General features: G+C 39.1%; 1 non-coding gene across 1 annotated transcript; it reads left to right on the plus strand.

Moving 5' to 3' along the window:
• Nucleotides 1–18,585: 18,585 nt before the first annotated feature.
• Nucleotides 18,586–18,659, plus strand: TRNAN-GUU (transfer RNA asparagine (anticodon GUU)). The gene has a single exon. It is a non-coding gene; the product is annotated as a tRNA-Asn (tRNA).
• Nucleotides 18,660–18,977: the final 318 nt, after the last annotated feature.

An 18,977-nucleotide genomic window follows, 5' to 3' on the forward strand; every position in this document is an offset into this window, starting at 1 on the left:
TGCAAAAGTTTTCACTGTAGTTGGTGAACTCCAAGAGGAACAAATAAACAATCTCCCATCTTCCCCTCTCACGTTTGTAGATGCACTTCTGCATCCACAGCCTCTCCTCTGGACTTCCCTAGGTGCACTGCTTTCTGCGTGCACCACTTACCCTGTAAGCATTCATTGGGAAAGACACTCTTCGGTTTTGTATGTTGCACAGCAAATCTGAGCACACTCACAGGAATATACAAGCATTGCATTATCTAATGGCATATATTTGGTGTAATCTGGATTTGAATAAAAATTAAATAGCTTTGAACTTTTTTTTTTTTTTATTACCATTTGATAGACTTTTGTTCATCTCAGATTTTTTTTTCCTTGATTTGGGGATGAAGATAATAGTGACTTTTGGCATTGCATTTAGATTTATGATTTTTATCTTTAAAAGCAAAGGAAGACTCTTAAAACATGTCTGTACTCTGGGTTTGCCCCTGCTTTCTAAGACTTATGCTCTATTTTTCTTTTTCTTGCGATTGACCCTTTTTAGTTGCATGCCAGGATCTCAAAGTTTCCAAACTAAAGCCAGGAGCTCGGGAGGATGAACAGCTTTCAGGAAACGGTCAACAGCTCTCAGGGTGCAATTCTAAAGGTCATTTGTTATCACATCTGTTCCTGTCAAGGCATCCTCTCTGAGGCAAAGCCCATCTGAGGGGCTGGAAACCCTGGGAGGTTCTATGGTGGGATTTTCTCTCTCGTGCTGTATGATGAGACTGAAAAGAGTACATTCATCTGTGGAGTTCTCCCAGTGTCAGGGAATATTGTCAGAAACCTTTTCCCTCTGCCTTGTTTCACTGTGACCTTCATTTCCCAGTCACTGGCTTAACTCTAAGTGCAAAAAACCTTCAGTTGGTAGGATTGGTCTGATTTCCCCTGCATCTCTCCAGGCAGAGTAAAACTGGAGACCGTCATTTGGCAGAAAGTCCAAGATTTCTTGAATGTGGCTACGAAGAACAGGAGTCAGAGGGGAAAAGAAGAATGCTGCGGTTGAGCAACCTGTTATCTTGGCCAGTGTTGAAACTTCCCAATGCTGAAAGTTGTTCATGGAAGTTATGGAGCTGATTAGACTGGGCGAGTCATGCTGCTCAGGCTTGGAGGTAGAGTCCTGCTTTGTGGTTCCCACCATCCACCCACATCACTAGGATCACCGTGCCACATTCCACTGGAAAAATGCCATGAGGATTTTGCATATAGAAATTGAGTCATGCATGCATTTTATGGTAGTTATCTAATTTAATTATTTAGTTGTCATAGTATACATTATCATTACGTTACAGTCCATTGGGGAAAAAAAAGGCAGAATTTAGAATGTCCTATACTGGACCCAAAAGAGTGTTATCCAGTCCAGTTTTTAAACAGTATGTGAGTGTAGCAAAATACCTGATTAACTTAAAAAGAGTTGTCATATCAGGTAGATAATATGTGTTTTAAAATGTAAGCACATACCAGAGTACTCGTTCACTTAATCTGTTATTTATAGGACAATGTATTAGACTAATGTTATGTGACAAAGTATCTTCTAGCACAAGCTGGTAAAGCCCTGTTGGGATCTAGGTAGCTGTGCCAATTACACCAGCAAATAATTTAGTTTTGGTTTTTTTATATATATTTAGTGGATAGACTACTTAAATTAACTAGACTATGATATACTGTTCATATTTTGGAAAATAAACTGTTTATGTAGTTTAAAGAAAGTTAAGATACAGTAGCTTAAAGCATAAACCATTTAAAAACATAAATAAATTCAGACAAATTCTTTACATGTTCCAAGATTTAATTTTTAACATCTGTATTGCTCAATTAAGGTAAAAAAGATAGGTAAAGGTAGTATTTTCTGGAAGAGGCTTTTGTCCTTGCCTACATAGAAGAGGTGTTCCAGAACTGCTCCACTTTTTATTTGACATGGCAAACAGAGGATAAAAAATGCTAAATTCTGCATCTGTCACTATTCTGCATCTGTCACTCAAAGAAAATTCTGCTTTCCCTTTTTGGGAAGGTTGCCTAAGGATGGTGGGATATGGCTGATAACAATAATCCATATTTAGGCAACAAGAAGATTGTGACAACATCAGCCAGAGTAAGGGAATGCAGACTTAAAATCAAAACATCTGTTATGGTAACTTTAACTTATCCTGTTATTCCTAGATGTTGCAGTGTCATAACGTACATTCCTGCATTGTCTTGCCATAAAAATATACATCTAGCCTTGAAATTCAGCAGTAACTTTAAATTAATTTGCTTTATACTTCATATCATAAAATTAATATTACTGAAGCACGACAGTTCATCTTTAGACACTAATAGTACAAGTAAGTGACATTCTACTTGATAGATTGCAAAATGTGTTGTATTTTATCCCTGATTATGAGAATAATTTGATTTGCCTCAGCAAAGCTATTAAATAGTTACAGAGAGATTGATTGTAGTGGTATGAAGGATTTCACTATTAATAGTTTTATGAGAAAGATTCAGAATATAAACAGATTTCATGGCTGTTCTTAACTGGAATATCTGAATATATATACTCTTCCTTCCCTAGAACTCGTGCACATCAGCTTGTCATGGAAATTTCTGTCAAAATAGAGATTTCTTTGATTTTCCAGTGCTTCGTATCACAACATGTTGCTGTATCGCCAGCACTATAGCAATGAGGACATGATTGCATAAATCACAGAAGACAAATGCCCAGGATAAAATACTATAATGAATGAAAAGAAGCGCAGTATGTGATGAGCCTGATCCTGTCATGTGAGAGATCTCAGTCAGAAGATTTCGTTCTGTTAATTTCGGAGAGGATCAGTCCCATCATGTCTACTAGGAAATGTTGATATTAATTCTCATTCTGCCTTCTTTCTGCCAGCCGCTTTTCTAATTAAGAGCAAGACCCAGTGCTGGTGACTTATAGCTGCTGCGTAACTTGAATTTAGGAGTATATGCAGTGTCTGCGCTTGGGCTGCCAAATCACATTGCATGTCCTCTGTTCATTCACTATGGCTACTAGAATAACTTATTATGATACTGGACTTCCAAGGAATATATTAACTTCCTGACTCTCTATAGTAATACCATACAGCTGGTTCAAATAAACATTCCAAGCCAGTGCATTTTTCATCCTGAAAAAACCAGCAATCCCAGAGAAGTTTTGTATTTATTCAGTGCTTACTGTCATTGCCTTTGACACCAAGCACAAAATTAATAGTTTAAAAAATGGGAGTTACTCTCTAGGCCTTTGCATTGATTCTCTCTTGTTGTTCTTCATTTATTTTGTTGACCGTTGCAGTCAAAAAGAGAGGAAAAATTGCTTATGGCATTAATTTTCTTGAGTTATTGCACTGTTCTGTCTCACTAAAACTTTATTGTTGTTCTTTATACTTTTAATAAAATGTGACTGTTTCTGTCTGAAGCAAATCTGCACAAAGAATTCAAGTTGCTTTTTACTTTTTCATTGACATTGACACAAAAACATGACTAGATAACTAAGTTATCCACATTAAAGTTCTGCAGACTAATAAAACTATGTTACTATGTTTCTGTAATGATTTCATTGTCAGTTCATTTATTAATATTGTTTCTATCAAAAAAAGCTGCTGAAACATTATGAGTGAGAACCTTAGGCAGAATCATCATGTATATAATGGATATTTTGGCTGTATAAAGGCTGAAGGTTTGGTTATATTTGATCATAGAATTTTTGTAGCTATCTTATTGTAGATGCATTGAGTTTTGGCTTCAGAAAGAGTACACATGATTGCATAGAGATTTTGCTCCAAATATCGCTGATCAGTAACATAATAATTCCCACCAGAGAAAATGAGAAAAATCACAGCATATAGGTCTTCCATTTCTATTTTGTATTGCCGTTTATTAAGTAATTTCCTAATGAAAATTGTTAGATGCACCAGGTTTCTGAGTTGGATTGTTATACTCAAAGCAGTAATTATGGAAAAACTTGGGGATGGAATAATGGAGAATACTGTGCATGTCCATACTTTTTGAGTTTTATTTTAATTCATTGGGCTAATTATGTAGGAAAAAAAATATATTTCAAATAAGTTGTGGAACAGAGTCAGTCAAATATGTATTATACCTGTTTTTAAGGAGTTTTCAAAATCTGGATGCTAGTTTTGGTCTTTCATCCAGTTGCGGATGATGTGAATGGGAATCTGCCCCGATTTGATTGGGAGCAGAAGTAGGTGATAGCTTTTCATTGTTATATTACACATGAAGAAGGCAAATGTGTATGCAAGACTTATAGTGATGTCAGACCTACATTTTTATATGTTTTGTTACAGTCTATGAATAACTGGACCGTATGGCTATACATCTGTCATTGATTAAGATAGATTATTCTGGTGTCCCATTATAAGATTATTTTACATAAACTGAGTTATCATTGACAAGTATGGAATAATTCTGATTTAGAGTACTTTCTGAAAAATGTACACATCTGTGAAAAAAGCTAACTTGTGGCTAGAATTAAGGTTTAGATTATTCTTTTTTCTGCTTTTGCATTAAGGAAAACTATTTTGCCTGTTACTGGTTTAAATAGTCATTGAAATTTGATTTTTTTTTTTTAGAGATTTATTCTTCATAATTTACAGATAAGGTAAATCAATCCATAGTTTTATGACTGGAAGTGAGGGAGTATTGTAAAACCACAGTATTAGGCAAAGTACGTAAGAACATTCTGAACCCCCAAATGCTATATTAAGGTCACACACGTTTTAAATTAGGAGCCTCTGTTCTCACTCATAAATGTCTCAAACTTTCAACTTCTGATCTGAAACTTTTGGTGGTTGAATATTGTAACAGTAGCCACTGGAATTAGTAGACACTGACCCTTGTGCCATATAACAGGGTATATATAACTGTTTGTGACCCTGACCGGGTTCATGTGCCTGGAGCGAAGAAATGAAAGTTAGTCTTTCACTAGAGCTCCTGTGTGATAGAACTTTATTATAAAGGCAAAAGTGTCTGGTTTTTAATTAGTCTACCAATACAAAATACAGTTACAAAAAGAATAATATTAGATATAAATAATTTTCTCCCCATTGACAAAACATCTATCATACTGTATTCATAAGGATAAGAAAAGCAAAACGTAGCTCAGTCTCTCTGCCTTCAAGTTTGTGGTTGTTAGCAGTGAATGCTCAAACATTTATCTTTTATGTTTTCAGCTTAGATTTTTAGAAATTATTTTTTGTATCGTTTCTTTGTTGTTTTTCTTTTGTTCTTACTATCTGCAAGACATGTAACATGACAAGCACTGAGCATTCAAGGAAGTGGAGAGTTATAAATATGTATTTCTGATGACACTATGTAACCATGACAAAGATATTCCTGCCTATATTTTTTGGAAGTGACCATACAAAGCTATATTTTGTTGAAATAATGGTTAAAATAACATTCTAAAAATGTGCTAGTTACATAAATATTCAAAAATACAAAAATGTGGTTTTAGTCTCAGGTAGAAAAGCTCCTCTTTGAAATATTTGGAGACAGATGTCCCTGTGTCTCCCTATTCCCCAAGATCCATTTTCTGCAGAGCTCTTTTAAATGGGAGAGAGGATAGAGTTTCGCAACAGTTTATTGCTAGATTTACAATGCTGGCGACAAAGTAATTCTTAAAAAATGGGGTAAACTTCTCCCAGGAATTGATCTCTGGTTGGGTTAATGGATTATATGGGCCAGACTGTGACTGTGACTAGCCCTTACACAGTAACGCTGCTGCAAATGCACGTGAGATCCGATCTTGTAGGAAACTGCTTCTGGGAGCGGGTTATGCAGGGTCATGCTTATGCCTCCACATTTATACAAAAATAGGAAGAACTGTCAATGCCTTCCTAAAGGTGCTGTAAGCCAACTATGTCCCTACGTTTGTTTATCATGGAAAGATTGTTCCTTTTGCAACTACTCCTGCCTTGTGTTGTTTGAAACAACTATCGTCAAGACTAATGGTCAGCACATAAAAATTTATTTGAATATGTGTTTTGATACTATTGATTAGATTTTATGAAGTTCTTTTTTGTTCCTTACATAGAACTTTAGGTGAAATCAGTGGGATGTAAAATTGAAATTTTGTCTTTCATATTTATATATTATTTTAAATAATTTCCAGAAGACCTATGTGACAGGAAAATGCAAAAATAGTGGCTGAAACGGTTTGGTGCGTCAAATTTGGTGGTTTTTTTTTTTTCCCTGTTGAGTGCGCTAAGATCACTGTGTCCCAGAGTCTTTATCACACCAGTTAACTGGTTTGCGAAACCTTGCAGCCATGGGCAGCTTGATCTTGCTGCCAGTGACATCTGTGAAAAAACTCTTTTTGTCTTTAGCAGAAGCAGGACTGGGCTGCCTGTTGCCTGCAGCATGGAAGTTCAGCGGCTCCTCAGTGTCACTGATTTTTTTCTCCTCTTTATTTCAAAGAGCTGCATTGAGGGCTGCTGTGCCATAGTAATGCTAAAGCAGCACAGAGTATGAGAAAAGCACACAAAAACTTTACAAAATCACTTTTGAAATTTAAATCCTTTATAAAAGATTATGAGATTACACCTATTAGTTTTGGCATGTCCTTTTGCTTAATAATTGCTTTTGATGTTGCCCTGGCCTTAGATCAGAGTAACTTTGTTTTGCGTTACTCAGCAACAGACAGGTTTTGCTTACACATAAATGGATAAAATTTTGTAAGAATGATACAAAGAAAGGGTATTGCACAGATGTAGTGTGTATATATGCACATATATGTGCACACAACACTTGCTTTCATGTTGCGAGCCAGAGGTTTTGGAGCTGCAGCAGCAGGACTCGCAGTGCCTCTTGGAAGATCCAGGCAGCAGCCACATGGCGGCCTGAGGCGCACCCATCTGCTGGGGACTGCGATGGCGGGAGGGAGCTGCTGCGAGAGGCTGCTGCTCGCTGTGAGGCACTGTCCTCTGCCACCTCTCCCGGATGGCCTCCAGGTTGAGGAGCCACGGTGAAGCACTTGGGGTAGAGGCCAAGGCAGTTGTTCTCAGGTGGAGGTGATACTTTGAGGAAAGAAGTGGAAGAAAAAAGCCAGCGGGGCTGGAGAGCAGCTGTCCCCAAGGCAGGAGGTGGGTGTAAGGCAGGGAAGGGCAGCAGTGAGGCGGGCGGCACCACATGGTGCCTGTGGAGAAGAGCGGGAAGGAGCACTGTTGCTGTGGTGGCCATTGAGGTGGCCAAGGGCTGTGATGGGCTCCTGGGGCTGGCTGAGGGCAGGGTTCCCCAAAAAGGGGTGAGGGCCTGGCGGGGTGGGGTCTGGTGGGCACTGCAGGCTGGTGGGGGTGCGTCAGGAAAGAATTTCCCACAGGGGAGGCCTGTGATGGCGGACATCAAGGTATGCTCCTGGGTGGGGAAGTTGATGCAGCCCTGCCGCCATGTCAGGACCGGCAGTTCTCCTGCGTGCGGAGCTCAGGCATTGCATGGGGTTCATCTGTACATTTTATTAGCAAAGCAAAAAAGTCTGTGAAATTCAAACCTTTTGCCATCCCTCCAGCTTAAGAGGTACTATGGGTAATTATCTTAAGAACAATTACACAAGATGTTACCTCAGGCAAACCATGTAAAATTAAAAGAAAGTGTACAGTGCTATATCGTCAAATTTCGTGTTGGTAGGAAGTTTTAAAATCCGCAGCCTTCTGGAATTCCTGTGGTTCAGTGTTTGTTCACGATACACACCAGGGGAAAATGTACGGTAATCTTGTGCAGAAATAAATGTGACTGAATCCTGTTTGCTTCCAAGTAAATGCATTTATTTACATCAGTTTAACCTCCATTTAAAATGTCATGTATATCTCAGCTAGATTAATGCATGTAAAAAAATAAGCCTCTGTGGGAAGTGCTTTGAGTAAGCAATTTGTTTTGCTTGTAATTAATGGATTCTTACCTAAAGAACAAGTTATAAATAAAAATAAACTAATGGTGAGCAGTAGTTTGTTGCTGTCATTCAAATAGTGGACAGTTGGGTAATTACAGACCATCAAAGAACTGCTGCACTGCTGATTATTATCTTTTAAGAATTTACCAGTCTTTCATCGTTCAAAAGGAATGTATATTGAAGACTTTAAATATATGCTATTAATAAAATAAACCTATTAAGTGGTGTGATGGTTGGTATTTACAGCTCACACAGAAGAACAAGTCACCTTTCCTTTGTTGCTTTGTCTGATACAGAATGCCACATTGTGAAATGGGTACCAATCTCATTTAGCCATGTGTACCCGTGTCTATACCGAGGGCTTAATTCTGCAAATGTGCAAGCAGCTTGACTAAGATGAGCAGCTTTGGAGCAGAGTTGGACTGTACCTCTGGAGAAAGTTACCTGAGGGTTTGTAAGGCCAGATCCTGAAAATATCAGAAAATCCACACGCACAAACTTTGTATGCAAACCTTTGAAGTAAAAAGAGAAAGTACCAGCGAGGAAGACATTGGTAATAGTTTGCATCTGCTCTGAACTAAAAATGTGTATAATTTCTACCACATTTTTAATATGTATACTTATTCCATGTGTTGTTAAGATTCATTATTTTAAAATCCTTATCAATAATATCTTGATATGTATTTACATAATTTAATTTTCAAAACGAAAAAAAGTCACTAGCCACAGAAGTATTTTTCACAGTTATGATTCTCCATTTGTTTAATATAAAAATGAACAAAACTTGCATTTCCATGGTAAGTTTCATTAAAAACTGGGCTTGGGATGGAGATGATGTTTTATATATCCCTTCTCCTCATAGAGGTAATCCAGTGTTTAATACATCCTAGGCTGTGATCTTCAGATTGACTAGAATTAACACTTGAAGCATGATATTGAAAAATGTGTTTATGCACATAGTGCTGCTGGAGGTAGTGAACTTTTTGTCTTGGTAGAGGAATGGGTACATGCAGTGTAGTGCTGACTGTAGTATGTTTCCATCAGAAGTACTGCAGAGCTCTCGGAGCTTGTCAGGACTTTGGATTCAACATTGCTCTGCTCATCTGCCCATAAACTCTGTACAGATAGCAGACACATTGTCTCCAGTAAGGAGGCATCCACTACCTAAGTTGATCTATGTAGTTTTTCTACCCATTTATCTTGTGTTTATACGAGAATGAAAGAGTCAGTCCTTCAGTCCTCATTCAGAATACTTACACGAGACTGGATTATTCATCTGCGTAAGATTGCCAGGATGGGGATCATAAACCTCTGTAAATAGAATAGTGAAATCATAAATGATACAAAACAAATGCTAAATGTTGTGCTCTTCAGTCACTTTGATTGAGCCAAACTCTAATAACCATTAAGGCATGTCAAAAATATAGGGATATATGGTTTATACGAAAGGTCAGTTGCAGTCCGCAGTTATTTTTAATTCATTGAATTGTTTTCAGCAGGCATATCTGTATGTAGTGTAATCTCTTGCCTATTTTCAGCAAAACATCCTTAAATTCATCATACATGAAAACAGAGCTGGAGGAAGAGGAAATGAACAATTTTCCAATTTATGCAATTTAAGAGAAATATGGGAGGGGTCTTTAATGACCATTGGCTGTATGAAATACAAATTATCTCTACCTACCGAGCTGCAACAGCCTGTTGAAGATGGCAGAAATGCTGCTTTTAAAGGGTACTGTAAGCTTGTGAGACTAGTTTTGTTATAAATCTGTATGTGTGTCATAGAATGGGATACTGTGATTTGTAAAAGACCATAAATATAATCTTTGTTGTTAACGTCATCATTCATTTTGACATATTTTTGCTTGATGTTTTTGGCATAATATTTTAACAAGCTTTAAAAAAACATAAGTTAAAAGCAATGACAAGATTTCAGTAAATGAGCTCTTTTAAGGTTGCTTGACAATTTAATTGAGAATTCAATAATTTTAACAGTACAATTGTGTTGATTATCTTAATTTTTTTTAAAAAGTCTGAAAATTTCCATAGACTCATGCACACCTGTTTTGGGGTTTTTTTGTTTTTTTTTTTTACTAAACTGTGAAGGCAAAAGAAGTTAAATCTCTGAGAATATAGAAATATCAATTGTGTGAATATGTAAGGAAAGCAATTGTTAAAGGGCTCTGAGAGTTAGCAGAGTATTTAAAAAGCTGGTTAATGATGTAATGGCAAGACTAGGAAGGTCTATAAGATTTTAAAATCCACTGTACATGATCATATGTTTTTCATATTTTGTATTTACACTTAGGTAGCTACTTGGGGAAATTGAACAGATGTATAGTGTATTAACAGGTAGTGTGATAAAACTGAAAAAACTAACGATAGCACAATTACTGCGCATTACTTTGTATTGAAAATTGGAAATGAAATTTTGAAAAATATATAGTTGTAACATGTTGTAATGCAGGAAGATCTGGAGTCTCGTCAGTAGCAATTTGGGTAAGTTCCAGTGTGTACTTATTAATACACCATTTTCTTCTCAAAGTAGAAAGTCATATATGTATAGTAATTATTTGGGGGTAGTAAATCATTGCAGCACAAGAGGAAATCTAGAAAGGCTTTTATGTAATGAAAGAAAAGTGAGAAAGGAGAAGGGAAAAGGAATCGTCTCTGTGCAAGTGTAGTGATGAGATTTTACGTGTTGTCTGACTGCCCTTGGGCTTATTATTAGGGCCCTACATCTCAGCCTCAAGGAGAAGGAGGAGGACTTTGGTGTTGTCAGAATATGCTGCTGTGCACAGCCTGTATTTCCTTTTCCTGGATGATTATGCTGTGTGTGAGGGGCAGTGTCCTGTGTAGCAGTACAGACATCTGAGTGGAAGATCCCTTCCCCCATGGTTGGCACGTCTCAGTAAATGTTCTGGTCACTGAGCCAGGGGCCGAGGTCTGCCTTTTGACCAAAATATATTAAACTTCAGAGATGTGACCTATTTATTTGTGTTCCTATTTATTAAGTACTGGATGTGATTCTTTATTTAGGGACAAGTTGTGCTCATTTTATTCACAGTTAGGGCATTGCATGCATGTGAAAAGGGGGAGAGATTTAGCTTGTGTGTCTGAAATAATTTGTAGTACAGTCTAATAATAATAGTTAATAATAACAGCTGTCTGGAGTCCCTCATGGCAAGGACAAAGGCAAAACAGTATTATGGCTCCTCATAACATCTTTGCCCTGTCTTACCTTTTATGGACCAGCTTAGCCATATTAAATGTCCAAACAACAGTCTTTGTACGCTGTATTTGTACTTCTAGACATATATCATGCTTTTGTTTTACCTTTGATTTCCTTGGCACAAGATGCTATAGGGAATTAAGATAAAGTGCAGTCATCTGTCCAGTTTCCTTCCTAGAGCCCTATTGTATATTAAACTCTCAGGCCCCACAGTGTTCTGCAGGAGATTATCCAAGAAATGATAAATCCTTGGTAGGAGCCATCAAAGCATCATTGCCAGTTTGTAGCCACTAAAAAGACCCTCACATCTCTTTCACTGTCACTGCATTATTGATTAGCTTGCGAAATACTGAAGCTGTATTGATTGCAAATATTTAGGGATGAAAAAGGAAACATTGTCCTCGAAGGTATTTGCAGTTCTCTCTCCTCTGTTAAAGAGATCTTTCTTCTCTTGTATTTCTCTGGCTGTCTTCTACCTATTATATGCTGCAGGCTGATGCGTTCATCCAAGGGTACTGGCAAGATGGGCAAATGGCTGCCTTACTCTGCCATGTCTGTAGTTACCAAAAACCTGAGAGAGACAAATGAGGAGAGTGCTTAGATAAAGATTGCCTGATTGATTTTGCACACACATGCATTTGGACAGAAATTATAGGAAGCAAAACTCATTTCCTATTTGTTTATGTTTTAATTAATTTGTATTTAAAAATTATCTTAATGGTCCAGATGATCTAGGCCACGAGGTCTGAAACAGTCCTGCCTAACATAGCACATAACTGGCTGATATTCTAGTCCCATTAGACAGCACAGCTGCTGAAGTCCCAGTGCGTTGTGTCTCGATATTCCTGGGTTCTCCTAATCCAGTTACAGGAATACTCTGCACAGACAGGCTAAAACACAAGACCTGAGAAAAATCATAGCTTCTCGATCCACTTGGGTAAAGTCTGAAAAGGGACTTTGCAAATGAAGGACAGTAGAGCACATCACAAAGCAACCCCCTGCAAATTCAGCCAGTTGCTTCTCGCTGCCCCTTCTCCAAGAAGTCCCTGCTTAGCTACATTGGCACATGCAGGTGGTTTCTGCCTGGTTAGCGTACAGTTAGTTCTCTGCCTGATACTTAAGCTGAAATCATTAACATGTGTCTTGTGTGTTACCTGAATGAAAGGCGAGTTCGCGGGTTATTATTGCCCGTTTTTTCTCTTTGCTCCTGCACTTCCCTGTTTCCATTACAAATCCCCCTCCAGGCACAAAGCAAGCTGGACACCTACAGTGCAGCTAAAGAGTTATTTGTTCCCTAGGTGGACACTAATGAATGACTGCAGTGCTGCCCTGAGTGAGGGGGTCCCCACTATTAAAAGTTTAATAGAAAGATCTGAGAAGCTGGGGGCCAAGAGGAGGAGGAGGGGACAGGGAGCTGTGAGTAACTCACTAAGTGCCTTCTCTGTTCCTTCCCTGTAGTGGACATTATACCATCCATTAGGACAGGAGCAACTGGAGAGAGGTCAGCTCCCTCTGCCTCCTCCTTTTGCCTTCAATCTCACCACAAGCTGTTGAAATTGCAAAAATACGTTGTTTGCTTTCCACTGTAAAATCTCTGAAAGAAGCAGGAATATGGCCTGTCTGACAAGTGAGATAATTCAGACTTCCTTTCACTTTTCTGATTTTTTATCCTTTTGTTTCCCTCCCACTCCTCTTTGTTCTCTTTTTCTCCCTGATTTGTCTCTCTTTTCTTTACTCTCCATACTCTTACCATCCTTTGCCCCATACTTTTCAAGAGTTGGCATTAGTATAGGTGTATTTTATTTGGGGGCTTAAGGGTTCTTTTTTTTTTTTTTAATTATTCTTTAAATATTCCAGCGCCCACATGAATTCCTGTCTATGCTAAGTGATCATAAAATTTCATAGAACACTGGAAATTCATTGTCCCTTATTTCAACTGAGGTAAGTATAAATTTCCTTAATTTTTCTCTCTTCCACTCAATTGCAGGAGAGTGAGATCTAATTTTAGTTTTGCTTTTAGTTTTTTATCTTGACCCCATTACTGTGGCTCCTCTCCACAGCTGAGACTATATGAAGAAAAGCAGTTGGTTACAATCAAGAGAGAAAAAGAAAGATGTATCCTTCAGTTTCTCTCTGCTATGTATTACCAAGAATACTCTGAATATGTCTTACATAATCCTGGCAAGGAACAAGACAAATCTCTTGTATACCATTCCTATTATAACTCCAAGAGAGACATTTTTATTGCAGACTCAGACCACCAACATCTTTGCTATCCTGGGGTCCTGCAGGAAGCTGCTCGTATGGCAAGGGACAGCCAGTGAAAGGCGATGGAAGAAGCTTCCTTGCACTAGGGGTGTTTGAGAGAGTTAGAATTCTGCTGGAGCTAATTGTAACCATAGGAAATTAAGCCTGTTTTCAGGATGGGATATCATAGCCTCTTTTGATTTTGGCCATAGAGTTCTAGGATTAGAAACCTCTGCTGATCTTTTGATAGCTGGTAGTAAATGTAGCTGGAGGAACTGAAATATAATGGCTCCTCCGCGATTCTTTGGACCCCTTGTATCATCTTCTAGTAGGCAATGCAAGAACATTTAGAGCCTGTAAATGCATCCTGTAAAGAGCACAGTTACCTACATTTGATGCCTGATCTCTTTGAGACAGTCTGATTAAGAAAAGGCTTCTAGAAATGGTGCTGCCTATTCAACCTGTCAGCACAGGTTTCTTAAGATTGCTGCCTGGCCGAACATGTCAGATTCCTCTTTGGAAATATCTGGAGTGGATCCACAACACTTACCTGGGTTTTCCTTTCTCACTGCCTTTCTTGCCCTCCTTTCAAACATCAGTGTCATGGCTGAATTACAGCACTTGGACAGATGTAAAGCTGATTAGTGCGATCACTGCAAAATAACTTTTGGAACTGAGGTAGATGTTTTCTGGTGAGAATATTTCAGGGAGATGTGTTTTTCTACGCATTGCAAGGATACAAAACTTGTCTTCTGGTTTTGTAACAAACTGTGATTTTGAGTCTACACTAAAATTTGCCTTTCACTTTTTTTCCCCTTAAATTTAACCTATTTAATAAAACATTTTTATAACATGTAAATAATCTGATTGTACTTGAAGTAAACATGCTTTCATATTGCTCTGAGTACAGTTGCTTTCCTGAACTGAGGCCTATATTTAGAACTTAAATCTGAATCCTGGACTTCAGAGAATGCTAAAATAAGTTGCTGCTCCTGAAAACAGAGGCTGGCAGTTCCTCTGCTTTCCTGTGTGTTCTGTAGAGACAACATTAAAGTTCAGTTGCATAAGACTCATTCTTATTTTCATGTTATTCACTATTATTTTAAGAACTCTTAAGCATTCTTAGTAGGTGCAGTTCAAAAAACCTGCAAGGACGGGAAATTTCTCCCTTTCTTACCAGGATAATAAGAAGTGCTTGAGAGAAATAAGTGCTCTGTGAGAAGCATCATTATTACTCTCCTTGGTGTTACGCTCACTTCTTATGCCAGTAAAATTTCCTTCTTTTCACTTTTTTGAAGCAGTATGTTAAGATTTTTTTTTTTTGTGGAAACTATTAAACTGACTGCCATAATGATTGTACTCTTTTCAGTAGTCACTCAGAACACACAGATTGAAGGGAATTGCAATGCAAAATTCCCCTTGTCAGGTGAGATCTGAAGATCAATTCTGAATGTAGCCCTCTATTTAGTTTTTGTTGTTGTTCTTTCTTTCTTTTTTCTTTTTTTGCCACAGCTGCAGACTATATTCCAAATTACTGGTAATAGCAATGGCTGTTCTATAATTTTGTTGCAAGTCACACTGAAACAACTTTTTGTCTCCTCTGAACATGAGATAAGTGCAACTCTATGTTTCGTGATCCAGAACCAGGCAGCCTATGGCATTGTAAGCATAGTTACGGAGGTTGGGAGAATGGCTGACTTTTAGGTTACCCAACAGTCTGCAATTAGCAATGCCCCAAGATTTCTGGATTTTCTCATCTAGCCTTCTTTCGTGTGACTTACATCATAAAAGAAGCCAAAGCTAAGTGAACTGGAGAGGTCAGTAAAATACTATTGTTCAGTCTTGTTCTTTGCTTGTAAGGTAAGTTGATCCTATTTGCAGGGGTGTCCTTTCAGTTATAACACTTTTCCAATTTTACTAACAGACACAAGAATAGAAGTGTTTAGTTAATTGAGTCTTAAAATAAAATGGTAAGCCATCTTTATAGTTGAAAAACAGCAAATCTGCATACCAACAACTGAATTAAAAAACCTCCAAATACATTTTATTTGAAGAATTAAAAGAACAGAAGTCTTGCAATTGATCAAGAAAAACTGTCCATACCTGCTTCCTCCAACCCTTTGAATCCTTCTTCAGGAATAGTGCTTTCCATGCTCTGATGCTTGCAGCTCGATAAAGAAAAAAACTTTTATAGTGGAAATCTTATTCTCTGCTTTTAATAATTTTAATAGCAATGTTGAATTATAGTAGTTATCAGTTTATTTTAATGTCCCAGTTCTGGTAAGGACTAGAATAATGTGTTTCAGAGGAAAACACAAGAAATCTTTGGGTGGTAAGCCGTGCACTTACAGAGTCCTGTTACAAAGTAAGCAATCAGAAATACATTTGGGCAGAAACTGAGTAGCTGTTCTGAAATTTTTGTGACTATGAATTTTTCTAGTTTGGGCCAGGTTGTAACTCGAGAGCTGACAGAGTTGACCAAAAATGACGCACAGAATAATAAATAATGTAGACACATGAGCTTGTAAGGAGTCCTTTCCTGTGAGAATTTGTAGAAATAGAGTAGTTAATAAGTAATTCTGTGATATAAGTGGGAAGATTATTTTATTTCTGGTATATCCTACTGGATTGATTTTACGATCTGTTATGGGTGAATAACTGGCTTATTTTTCTGAACAGAGGATGAATATACGGTGTGTTTATAAAACTCCGTTTCCCCCTCAGTCCTATACTAGCTTCCTCTGACATTCAGGAACCAAAGGCCATATCTGAAGAAGGTCACAGATGTCATAGCAATAAACATGTAAGTTCATGGATCCCAAAATAACAATAAAATAATGTTGTAAAATATAAAAATATTTTTACATCACATAGCATAATATTTTAATATATTATTATGTAATGTATCATATATGTTTCTGGTTTTATAAAAATATAAAATACATAATCCAGAACTAGTGAATCCAATAATGGTATTTACATTATATACACTAGATATTGGAAAAAATTAAGCAGCTCCAGATACTATCCACAAGAAACAGCCTAACAGGGAAGAGAGCTGTCCAGAAATAAACAACAACAAAACACTGATAGGCAGGACAATTAATCTGAAGCAGCAGGCCTTTCTGGTTTCTGAATGCCTTAAACAGCACTTGGCCTCTTCCTTTCTACTGAAGATGCAGTCAGAAACCTTCTCCTAAGGGTAGATCTGTAATCTTTTCCATTTACAGCGTAGTGATAGATAATGTTGCTCTCTGGTATGATGGCTCACCAGTTAGTGCATCAGCAGTCAGCAAAAGTCATCCATGCTCAGATCTTTTGCCGATCTGTGGGTTTTGAGCTGAAAATGTAACATTTGCTGTTGTGTATGTTCTCCTAATTTTCTTTTTTACCTTGTAAGACTTTAAATGAAAGACTCTGAGACTCAGTGCAGAGGAATGCTGAGAAGAAAGGTGCCAGCTGACACTGCAGCTTCACCTGCAGCCCTCTCACTGTCCCTGCACGTGGAATAGGAAGCCTTGGAATTCTAACAGCAGGTCCTACATGCCTCTCAGACACCTCCAAGTTAGGGCTTGTGCTCAGTATCGGCATAGCAAAGTCCTTTTTTAGATCTGGCCTCTAGATACAGATTTTGAAAGCAGGCAAGTTTACATTAATTAAAAGTAGTGGGACTATTCATGTGCATAAAGTAAAATGTTTCAGGGCCCAGAATCCATGCTCAAATGTTCTTCAGTGCTGGTTTGTGGGTTAGGCCATTGTTCAGATTGGAATCTTGCTATTTCCACTAAATACCCATTTGCTTGTGCATAAAATGACAGGACTGTTTGCCTGTGCTCCAACACAGAGAAAATAGAAGTGGTCCAGCCTGTGAACTGATTCTTCTGACCTCTGAGAACAGCAGAGGTCTGGGGAGGAAAGCATGCCACAGTGGGCATGATGCCCCAAAAAAGCAATCTTTAAAATAATTTTTTTAATTACTGTTGAGGGCTTTCATATCTTGTCTTTCTCCTCCATTGTTTCCAAAGCTGTTGGTCAGTAAGGTACCAACAATAGGCAATAAACAAATTGCACAGCACTGTGATTATACTGACATTTATCTAGCTCTTTTCAAAGTATGGGAAAAGCTGGAAAGGCTGAGCTGTGGACAGTAAATGGTCAGCGTAAAGTTACTCGCTGGGCTGAGGAACAAAGTCTTACAGCAAGGTGTCATAGAAAATGTGTGAGCGGGAGCAACACACTCTTGCTCTTACTCCTGCTGCTGAAGACTCTCCGGTTTCAGGAGTGAGCTGGGACTTCTTGGTCTTGGGTGGGCAGAGAGTAGGAGATAACCAGCATCTGCTTGGAAAGGAGGAAGCACCCGTCCTTGTGTAGTGGGTGCCGTGTGCCTGCTCGCCTCCAACAGCTTTCAGCAGACAGAAAAGCTGTCGGGCAGAGCTTTGTGGAGCCACAGGGACAACATGAAGCAACTGATATTGTAAGACTTCAAAGAGATTTAAACGGTATTAGTCTGTGAAAGAAGAAGGGGAAACATTTGCTCAGGTTTTGACGTGAAAGCTTTGTACTTGGTGGAGGTGTCGGTATAGATTACTATAAGGTAAGGTGGGGAGCAGATTTCGAACAATGGTAATAGGAACATGAGCTTTTCTTCACTGCTAGTTTCAGTCACTCAGAAAGGTAAATATGGTTTACCTTTTTACACACAGAGGGATGCTGCTTGTTTTAAACAGTCTAACTGTTCCCTGAAGCTACTGAAAACTGCCTTTTAAATATATTAATAGGGCAATTTTGCAATGATATTTGTGAATTATGTTTTGGCTTGCATGTGTAATGGGTGAATTAGCAGCAGCCAAGAAGAAGCTGTTTTAACTCTGTTTTGTGAATTTATTCCCCAGGAAAAGAATGCTGCTGTGAACAGTGATATTGGCGATTACTCTTTCATGTCGGCTAGAAGAAGAAAAGCCGGCTAGAAGAAGAAAAGCTGTCGTTTTTACTGTTTTCTCAGTCCTCTTTTAGCACTCCGCACGACTCATTGTTTAGGAGCCGGGTTTTGTACGCGCCGTTTGGGTACGCGGTGGCCCGCAGGTCGCCAGGAGAGGGTCGAGGGGCGGCGAGGCGCGCAGCCGGCCGGGGTGTCGCAGCACATGAGTTGCGTCCGCGGAACCGGTTCCTAACGGGAGTCTCTGTGGCGCAATCGGTTAGCGCGTTCGGCTGTTAACCGAAAGGTTGGTGGTTCGAGCCCACCCAGGGACGCGTTCCCCTTTTGGGCCGGCCCGTTTCCCCTGCAGCCGGCCGCCGTTTTGTGCGTGTGCGCCGGGGGAGGATGTGAGATTAGCGCTGGCGGCCCTGCAGGCGCCGCGTGTTTCTGGGCAGGGGGGCCCCCGGAGGGGAACGCGGCGCGACGGCAGCCCCAGCTGCGGCGGAGGCAGCTCCCGCCCGGGCAGGGAGCGGGCTCTCTCGGGCGAGGTGGCTCCCGGCCCACGCCGTGGGGTCGCGTCCCTCCCTGCCCCGCGGAGCGGCGGGGGGCCGCCCGCCGGCCGTGGTCCTCGTCTGCCCCGAGCGAGCGCGGCG

This window comes from Chlamydotis macqueenii, chromosome 2 (genome assembly GCF_036417535.1).
Source record: "Chlamydotis macqueenii isolate bChlMac1 chromosome 2, bChlMac1.mat, whole genome shotgun sequence".
NCBI lineage: Eukaryota > Metazoa > Chordata > Aves > Otidiformes > Otididae > Chlamydotis > Chlamydotis macqueenii.